Consider the following 9,943-nt stretch of genomic DNA (forward strand, 5'->3'; position numbering starts at 1 on the left):
CTTCTCATTGTAGGGGAATTAGAGAGACTTAGATATCCCCCGCATAAGAGTTCTTGCCCTCGTTCATCTGATTTGAACGCCCTTTCAGGTTTTCATCCAAGCCCTTAGGGTATGTGCCATTTCTGGGTTTCACAAAACCTCTTCAGATTTTTTTTGAGGTGGTTGTTACACTATGTCCACCCTTTTATTGTGGACTTTTTTACTCGTGATAGTTGATGGTGTTATAATGCTTGTCATATATATAGTTTTTTATGCTCTTTTCTTTAACATTTTTACCCATGACGCTCTTTTTGGTTTTCGCCATGTCTGTTATTTTGGGGAGGCATCTTTAAGGTCATGTCGTCGAGACCATGGGGAAGGCATGTTTAGGGTCATGCCATCGTGACCATAGTATTAGTGTGTTTAAGGTTCTACACCAAGACCAAATGGGGGCATGTTTAGAGTCGCACCACCGATACTCTAATGTTAGTCATTGTGTTCTCTCTTCTTCTCTCTCCATTGTTCTCCTTTCTTCTCACTCCATTCTCCATTCAATGTCATGAATGCTCCCATGAATTCTAATATGGTATTAGAGCCATTCCTTCCTTGGAGGCAAACCAGCCCTCACGGGCGGTCGTGGACTTGCCAGAATCTTTCCCTCAATCACTGATGCATACTTTTTTGATCGAATGAATGAGCAAAGGAGAAGAGATGGAGAATAATAATAAGAAGAAGTATAGTATTCTTGTCCCCACCTTCAACGAGCGTCTCAATATCGCTCTCATCGTCTACCTCATCGTTAAACATCTCAAGGATGTGGATTTTGAGGTCATTATCATAGATGACGGAAGTCCTGATGGAATTCAAGACATTGTCAAGCAACTGCAGAGGGTCTATGGGGGAGATCGCTTTTTATTAAGACCAATATCAAGGAAACTTGGGTTAGGAACTGCTCTTTGCGCTAGCTCTTGCAACTGGTTCTTATGCATAATAGAAAACCACCCCTAGATGACTGGCAACCACTTTATGACTGGGGGACAGGTATTGAGGAGAGATAAGGGGAGGGGTGAGAGGTTAGAAGGAGAGAAATGATGGAAATGGTGAATAGTGGTTGTGCATTGGGTATCTATTGTGTATCTTTGTGCCATAATCTTTCGGCTGGATATTTTTCCGGCAAGTTATGGTCAGAATCCGACAAGATCAAGCAATAAGAGAGAGAGAGAGAGAGAGATCTTGAACAGAGGAGGAGAAGAAAAAAAAACACCTTTTTCTCTAATGGTGTTGTTTGTACTTTAGAGAGAGAGATAGGGGTGAGCAGAGCAATTTCTTTCTTTTTGATAGTTTGTAGAGAGAGAAAGAGAGAGAGAGATCTTAAACAGGGGAGAAGATATATACCCTTGTTTCCATTACTGTTGTTTAGACTTTAGCGAGAGAGAGAGAGAGAGAGAGAGAGAGAGAGAGAAGTAGAGGCAAACCCTTCATTCAGTGGTACTGTTTAGCGAGAGAGAGAGTCTTGTATTACAACTGGTGCTGCTTTTGAGAGAGAGAGAGACCCTTCAAGTTCTGATGGTGATCAAAGAGTAGAGCTCCTTGGCATTGTTATTGTATCTTCTTTTTGCGAGCAAGTGACTATCTTCTCAACGAACACAAAGCCTAAGAAGTTGGGACTTAGAGGCTATGATGGTCAAAAGTACACTTGTCTTCTAAAGGGCCAAGAAGACGATGGTCAAAGTATACCTATATTCTAAAGGGCCGAGAAGACCTCCGTCTTAATCCAAGAATTATGCAGTTATTGCAAGCTATTAATGAGTTTTTGTCATCTGGCAGTATTATTGTGTGTACGGGTTTTGGTGCCAAAGTCTCTTCGTTTTGGGGCTATTAAAGAAAAAAAGAAAAAAAAGGGGGCAATGTTTGGCGGTGGTGAAAAGAAAAAAAGAAAAGAAAAGGAGGGAAGAAAGTGCTCTTGATTGTGACCCCTCTCCAAGTTGTGGCCAACATTGTGCAGGTTGTGATTGATGAGAGTAGGCCTTATGTTCAAAACTTAATCACATGGAAACAAACTGTTGATTTCAGTTGAATCTTCCAAGTGCCTCCTGTTTAATGATCGAATTGATCAAATTTATCGATCTCGATTAATGATCGAGTTTTTCAGTACTTGATCCTGTTTGATGATGGAGTTTTCCGTTACTCCATCCTGTATGACGATTAAATTTCTCAATTCTGGTTGACGAATGAATTTCTCGATCCTAGTTGAATGATCAAATTTCTCGATACTGGTTGAATGATAGAATATCTCGATCCTGGTTGAATGATCGAATTTCTTAATCTTAGTTGATGATCAAGTTTTCCGTTACTTGATCTTGTTTGATGATGGAGTTTTCAATTACTCCATCATGTGTGATGATCAAGTTTACTCGATCCTGTCTGCTTCAGATGCTTATGTTTCAATGATTGAGTGTTCCGTTACTCAATCCTATTGAATGATGATTGAGTGTTTCGTTACTCAATCCTGTTGAATGATGGAGTTTTTCGTTGCTCCATAATGTGAGATGATTGAATTTCTTTCCGTTATTCGATCCTGTTTATTAATCGTACTCGATCCCGGATGATCCTGAGATCTCTAGTGAGGCTGTCTGTTCCTGAGATCTGCCGCTTCATGTGCTTGTTGTTTAAGCAATCTGAGCAAGGAGACCACTACTTCTAGCAGTTACGCCTTGCACCTAAAAACCTGAAGATTGAACGCAATTCTTTAAGCAACTTACTATTGTTGAAACTCCAGACGCTTTATGTCAAAACATCTTGAGTTTGAGGGGGAGTGTTGGGATATGGATATCTTGGGTTCATATTTCATATTGATATACATCATTATGAATGCATGGGTATATATCTCTTGATAAGATTAGGTATATAGGATGTATGGGTATATATCTCTTAATAATTTTTAGGTTCATCAAGTTAGTTTCGTGCTAAGGCCTCCTACTATTTACCTCTATCTCCAAGAATCATACCATATTTGTCTTATAATTGTGTGATTGTCTTCTATATAAAGGTACTTATTGATGTAAACATTCATCCCAAATAGTGAAGATGTAGCGCGTTGGGCTTTGGATCCGTGGACGTAAGGCTTCGGCCTGAACTACGTAAATGTTGTGTTCTCTCTTCTTCTCTCTCCATTCTCCATTCTCCATTCAATGTCGTGAATGCTCCCACGAATTCTAACACTCCATGATGGACTACTTTGTTCCTTTGCTCTTGCAACTAAAAGGATGCAATGTACACTTTTGAAATAGTGGGTTTCACGTTTGGCCCATTGTTGACTATAACTAATTAAAAAAAAAAAGACGGTTTCGACCTATTAAGTTCATCCCTCGAAAAATTGGGGAGAAAAAAAATATCATTGGCTGAATAGGTATTGAGTCAATTAATCCTTTTGGTTGGACGCGTTTTAATCAATCTGCTATGAGTGCTAGTACTTAAGCAATTAGTAAATAGTGTTGCTTCCTCATCAATCTCTCTTACAATGGAACAACTTCAGTGGTTGCTCTCATTGTCATGATTATCTAACAGATTTGTATCTATTTTTTTTTGTAATATTGTTTCATCCTCATGGTTAATAGACCGTGGCACTTCTTGCAATATGACAACCAATGAGTTTATTTTTGTTGACTGTAAATCCAAATCCATGAGCGCACCAAGCGTTTTGATGTAGACTGTCATTTTGTTCGTTAGGAATATTTAGCCAGGACAATCCCTCTTCCATACATCTTGTCTTGCACACAACTTGTTCACTTCTTTACAAAGTCCCTTAATGCTCCTCGCTTCCCAAGCCTTGCTTCCCAACTCTCAATGGTTCACTTCCAACTATCGACAGTTTGAGAAAGAGTGTGAAATTGTGTATATTTGATTTCCTGCTTTACTAGATAGGATAACTTTCCATGATTATGCAGTACATATTCTTTCGTTTTTCGTATGTCACATGGGCTATACATTGTAACACCTCTGTATACATTTATGAGATTCTCTCCCACAATACAGAAAAATAAAGAAAATTTCTTTCACACAAATGAGTCCACCCTAAACGTTAAGAGATTTGACCATCTCTTGATGTTTGCATTCACAATACTCAAAATAAATTCTTATTCTCTCTTCTTTTTTTTTCTTATCTGATAGTAATATATTTATAGAAGAAAAAATCTAAAACATAGCTTGCACCTAAAGAAACCTATCAATATTAAATATTATCATCTTTTGAAATTGAAATTTTCAACTCTACCCTTAAATTCTCTATTCCTAAAAAAACAATCACGTTATCATTGTCTAAGCCTTTTTCGAACTAATTGGGGTCGACTACATGAATCTACAGACACCTCCTTGGAAATTCTTGCTACAAGAATTCCTAGAAACTATAGTTTTATGTTCTAATGGCCACACTAAGCCTATGAACCATAGCGAATTTAGACCTTCTAGAGCAATCCCAAAAACCAGTGAAATCCTAGTCCAATTCATTGTAGACCCCAAGAGGTTTGTGATGATCTGAATAGTAAAAATTGACCTACTGTTTGAAAGTTCAGGCTCGAGGAATATTGTTGATCAAAATGACCAGACAGTCCATGGGGTGTGAGCCTCCGTAGGTCGCGCCCAGGCTGCTCAAGTCGCATGCACTTGTGCAGCCCATGGGCCACGCGAGTTGCCACACCTCACGCATCTCAACAAGCCCAGAAGCAATTTAGAAGCCCCAGATAAACTTAAATAAAGTCGGTTCTTGGATGGGATAAACCAAAAAAATAACCAAAATATTTTTCTCCTAGTTAGATTAGAACCTTAAGATTAATCCTATAAATATCAATATTTTTCCTAGGCCAAACCTATATATACCCCTTCAAATATTCCAAAAACATATATGAAAATCCTTAGAATATAACAGAAAAATCAGGAAATTTAGAAAATAGTTAGAAACTCCCTAGAAAATTATAGAAATGAGAAAAAAATTCCTAAAAAATTAGTACAAATCCTAAAAAGATTAGAAGAAATTATCCAAAAATCAGAAAAATAATAAAAATTCGTATGCAAATCTACTAAACCCCCAAAAGCTAGTAAACCTTAGAAAACTACCATCTTTCCTTGGAAATCTTTAGGGAAACCTCATACTTAGGAAACCTAAGGCCTTCTCCAACCCTAGAGCTTCATATCTAGGATATCTAAGCCAATTTACAACAACAAAGTACTTTAAACAAAAGGAGATGGTAGTGAATGACGGTCTGATATGAACCCGAAACTCTGAGTTTTGGGTCCCTTGAGGAAATTATTCTCTTCTTTGCTATTTTTATTGTTTATTTTGTTTATTTAAGTTTATTTGTATATTCTAGGAAATTTTAGTTTAGAATTTTTAAGATCTAGTAAGCGGAATTTTTAGCTAACGCTGCCAATAGATCTGGAAAAGAATCAGATCTGCAATATCTGTGCTAGTTCTAGGTCTTTAATTTGAGTGACCTCTGCTTCTCTATTGATCTACAAAATTTAACTAGTTTTGCATGAATTTGAGTTGATCTCACACCTGAGATCTGCGTAGATTCACACATAAACAAAATCCTGGATTCTACTCTATTAAGGGTCATATTCTCAACAGGCCATAAGGCCCTATATATTTTCTCATTACTTCCAACCATGTCCTTTTGGGCCTACTCTTTGCCCTTTTGAGCCCTTTTGAGCCTTTCACTTAAAGTAACACGTACCTTCTGATAGGTATTGTACTAGGTTTGCGACACACATGGGCACCTAGCCAAAGTCTATTTTCTCTCATCTTATCGCCTATTGATGTCACACTTAAGTTCACTTTAATGTATTCATCTCAAGTTCTATCCTTTCTTGTATTGTCAGTCATCCATTTCAATATCCTTATCTCAGCTACACTCATTTTGTGGTTATGTTGTTTCTTAACAGCCCAATATTCCACTCCATAAAGCAAAGTTGGTGTCACAGTTGTCCTAGTATACGAAAATTAAATAAAATTACGGGTGAACATATCCACTTCACCCGTCCAACTCTAATTCTACATGAATGTGCTTGATTTCAAGTGCTTACCAAAGAAATATACGTTGATGCAACTTTGAGTTGGTGTCGCAATGTCATGCAACATCACATTATCATGACATGAATACTACAATATGACCCCTATGGAGTATACTTTTGCTTAGAAATAATAATTTTTAGGTGCTTGCTCCTTTGTTTTTTGTTTTTTATTTTTATTTTTATTTTTTTATGTTTTTGTTCTAGTAGTTCAGGAATCAAATTTGAAATGTAATACTGCTAAATGTATGCTACTAACCAGTCAGGTACTCACCCTAGAAACTTATTATGTAATTCATTTGTTGGGAATACAATCGAAGTTCGGGATTCTTTGGTGCCTAAAATTCCCATATCAGTTTTTACTTAAACTCAAGATCAAGTTCTAAAAAAGGAAAAAAAATTGCAGTTCAAGGAATGCTTCAAATCAATTTCACTCGCAGACAAATGTAGAATACCAATAGGGTCCTAAGAGCTTAGGATTCTTTTTGTTTATGTTGAAGGATTCACGGTCAACCCTGTAGTTTTCTAATTTATTGGGGTTGTTTCATTTGTTGCTATTTTTTGGGATGATTGGGATCACAAGATCTTATCAATTAGAGGAGTTTCCTTCTAGTTCGTTCTTTTGTTTTGTGTATAAATATCTTGTAAAGTCTGCTCAAAAGATATAACAAAAGTAGTAGAGTGTTGATACTCGTGGATGTTGGCAAGCTCTGCTGAACCATGTTAAAATTTGAGTGCCTCCTTCTTCTTCTTTTTCTTCTCACATTTATTTTCATGGTATCAGAGCAGTAGTGATCCATTGCTCATCGCTTTTCTTCATTGGCCTTCCAGTTGCAATATTTTGTCAAAACGTTTACAGAAGTTCTAGCAAGAGATTTGTTGGTGCTACTCGGAGGTTTGCTGCGTTCTGAGTAGCGTTCTTCTTTGTGAATTTGATATTGATAAGGCTCTGCAACTCGTCTATGCTGTGAAAGCTTTGAGAACTCTTCCCTAAACACAGTTTGGCTTCATCGTGTTGACAACATCTACTATGAAAGAATATTGGGGGTAAAGTCCTTGGCTTCTTTTACTAAATTGACTTTCACTCCCTTTCCATGAGTTTTTTTTGGGCTGCATTTTTCCTTGCAGTACTGGTGGTTGTGCTCATTAGTTTTTGGATTTGAGATTTAGTTTTGGTGGAGGTGTTATTCTTTGTTATTTATTAGAATTGCGTTTTTGATCGTTGCCTTTGTCATCTTCAATCAGGTCATTTTTTTCTTATGGCGGATGAGGCTAGTAACTCTAAATACAATTATGGGAATCTATTAAGTCTATATATAGTAATCAAAATAATATAGCTCGCATATATCAATTGAAGCAAGAAATATCTCAGGTTAAACAAGAGAAGTTAGTAATTGAGTTAGTTGCCAGTCTCAACCCAATCTGGGATGAGTTGGCCACTTATACTTCTGCCACTACTGACTTGGCCATCATCCACTTAGCCGTCATCCAAAAACGTGTTAAACAAGACCAAAGTTTTCAGTTTCTTGCTGCTTTAAAACTGAATATGAGAGCTTTAGAAATCAAATATTGATGTCAGCTGAACTCCCTAGTTTCTCAAGTTTTTACTCTACTGTCTCAAGAGCGGAAACTAGGAAGAAGGTGATGAATCCTGAAAAAAATAATACTGAAGTGATTGAAAAGTCTGCCTTTGTTGCAAATAATGAGAAATTTGAAAACAAGAAGTCTACTAATAACGAAACAAGAGGAGGAGGTGGTTTTTGTGGACATGGAAGATGGTGTCGAAATGGAGGAAGGACCTCCTTTAAATTTGATCATTGCAAAGCTCTTGGTCATACAAAGACCGATGTTTACTTGAGACCTTCAAATGATATAGGAGGTGAAAGAACTGGCTCCCAAGCATCCACAACTGATTCACAAATTACTCCGGAAAAAATTGCTCAATTTTTCCAACAGTATGGTAAGAGTGGCAATAGCTCCACACATGACTCTCCCCAGGAAACAGGCAATTCCTCACCTTACTCTTTTAATTTTGATTCAAATATTCATTATTAGGTTATTGATTCAGGGGCAACTGATCATATTACTGGTAATCTAAAGTGCTTAACCAGTTATGAGAAACCTTCTAGTAACCCTCCCGTATCAATAGCCAATGGTTCAATTGTTCCTGTTCACAGTTTCAAAAAATCTAAAATTGTCTCTAACTCTCATGATTCTGAAGTATTGTTTCTACCATCATTTCCTTCAAATTTGTTATTCGTGAGCAAGATAACCAACGATCTATACTATAATGTTCTCTTATCTCCTTACAATGTTGCCTTTCAGGATTGGGCCACGGGGCGGAAGATTGGTGAAGGGAGAATTTCGAATGGATTATATATTCTCGATCAAGAAAATAAAGCCTTGGTTGCTAAGTATTTCAGTAGCAAGTTGTGGCATGCTAGAGTTGGTCACCCTTCTGAGCATACTTTACAAATTTTGATTCTTAATCTTAATATCGATTTTCATGGGTGTGATACGTGTCAATTTTCTAAACAGACCAAACTTCTTTCTCAAAGTCTATGCATGATTATGATGGGCCCTTTCAGTTAGTTCACTAAGATGTTTGGGGACCTACCCCTATTCATAGTTATTTTGAGCATAGATACTTTATTTTATATATTGATGATTGGTCACGTACAACTTGGATATATCTTTTAAAATCAAAAGATGAGGTCTTTCAGATCTTTAAGGAATTTAATGCTCTTGTATCCAATCAGTATAATGCCAAGATTAAAAATTTTTGATTTGATAATGCCATTGAGTATATTAATAATTTTTTTTCTGAGTACCTTACTAGTCTTAGCATTATACATCAGACCTTGTGTATCCATCAGACCTTGTGTATCGCCCCCTCCCCCCCGCCCCCCCCCCCCCCCCCCCCCCCCCCCCCCCACCAGCATAATGGTGTTGGTGAAAGGAAAAACAGGCACATTCTCTAGGTTGTTAAGTCCTTAACGTTTGAGAAAAATGATCCGAAGAGATTTTGGTCTGAAGCTGTCTTGACTACCTGTTACCTTATTAATAGACTTCCTTGTAAGGTTCTCCATGATAAATCCCCTCTTGAAGTATTAAATAAAAGGAAGATTAACATCTCTCACCTGCTTGTTTTTGGGTGTGTTTGTATTTCTCATATTCTTGATCATAAGCATGACAAACTTGATTAACGAGCTAATAAGTGTATTTTTGTTGGATATTCCTCCACGAAAAAGGGTGGAAATGTTATAGTCCAATACAAAAAAATTGTTTATTTCCAGAAATGTTCAATTTTTTGAGGATGAACCCTATTTTCAACCCAACTCTGAATTATTTGAAAATAGGGCTCAGGGTGAGTATCCTCATCTAGTTCATATTAGTCAAAACAACAATTCTTATGAAAGAAATCTGGAGAATCAGAATATTGGCAATAACAATGAGAATGAAGCTGGTAACGACAGTCACACTCTGAGAGGTAATAACCATGTTGCCCATCCTCCTGATCCTCCCCTTCGCAAGTCATCTCAAACATATTTGATATTAAAGATTTAGGACAATTCAAGTACTTTATTGGAATTGACGTTTTACCCAAACATATGGATTATAGGGAAACCTTTACCCCTGTTGCTAAGATGGGTATTATTCGGGTTCTTCTCTCCATTGTAGGAAATTGTAGATGGTCTTTGTGGCAAATGGATGTTAAAAAACATTTTTTCATTTTTTCATGGAGACCTTGAGGAAGAAGTATCTATGAAAATTCCTCCAGGTCATCCTAAAGAAAGAAATACTGAACTTACCAGTAGACGTAAAAAGGCCTTATATGGACTCCAACAATCTCCAAGAGCGTGGTATGCGAAGCTGAGTACTTCTCTATTAAGTATAG

At 37.1% G+C, this 9,943-nt stretch overlaps 1 long non-coding RNA gene across 1 annotated transcript; it reads left to right on the plus strand.

Annotated features, from left to right (window-relative positions):
* Positions 1 to 6,706: 6,706 nt before the first annotated feature.
* On the plus strand, positions 6,707 to 9,637 carry LOC148781331 (uncharacterized). Its single transcript, XR_016059844.1, has 2 exons — positions 6,707 to 7,092; positions 8,371 to 9,637. It is a non-coding gene; the product is annotated as an uncharacterized LOC148781331 (long non-coding RNA).
* Positions 9,638 to 9,943: the final 306 nt, after the last annotated feature.

This window comes from Amborella trichopoda, chromosome 7, assembly GCF_054954075.1.
Source record: "Amborella trichopoda isolate Santa Cruz 75 chromosome 7, AtrichopodaSantaCruz75HAP2 v2.0, whole genome shotgun sequence".
In the NCBI taxonomy this organism is placed as follows: domain Eukaryota; kingdom Viridiplantae; phylum Streptophyta; class Magnoliopsida; order Amborellales; family Amborellaceae; genus Amborella; species Amborella trichopoda.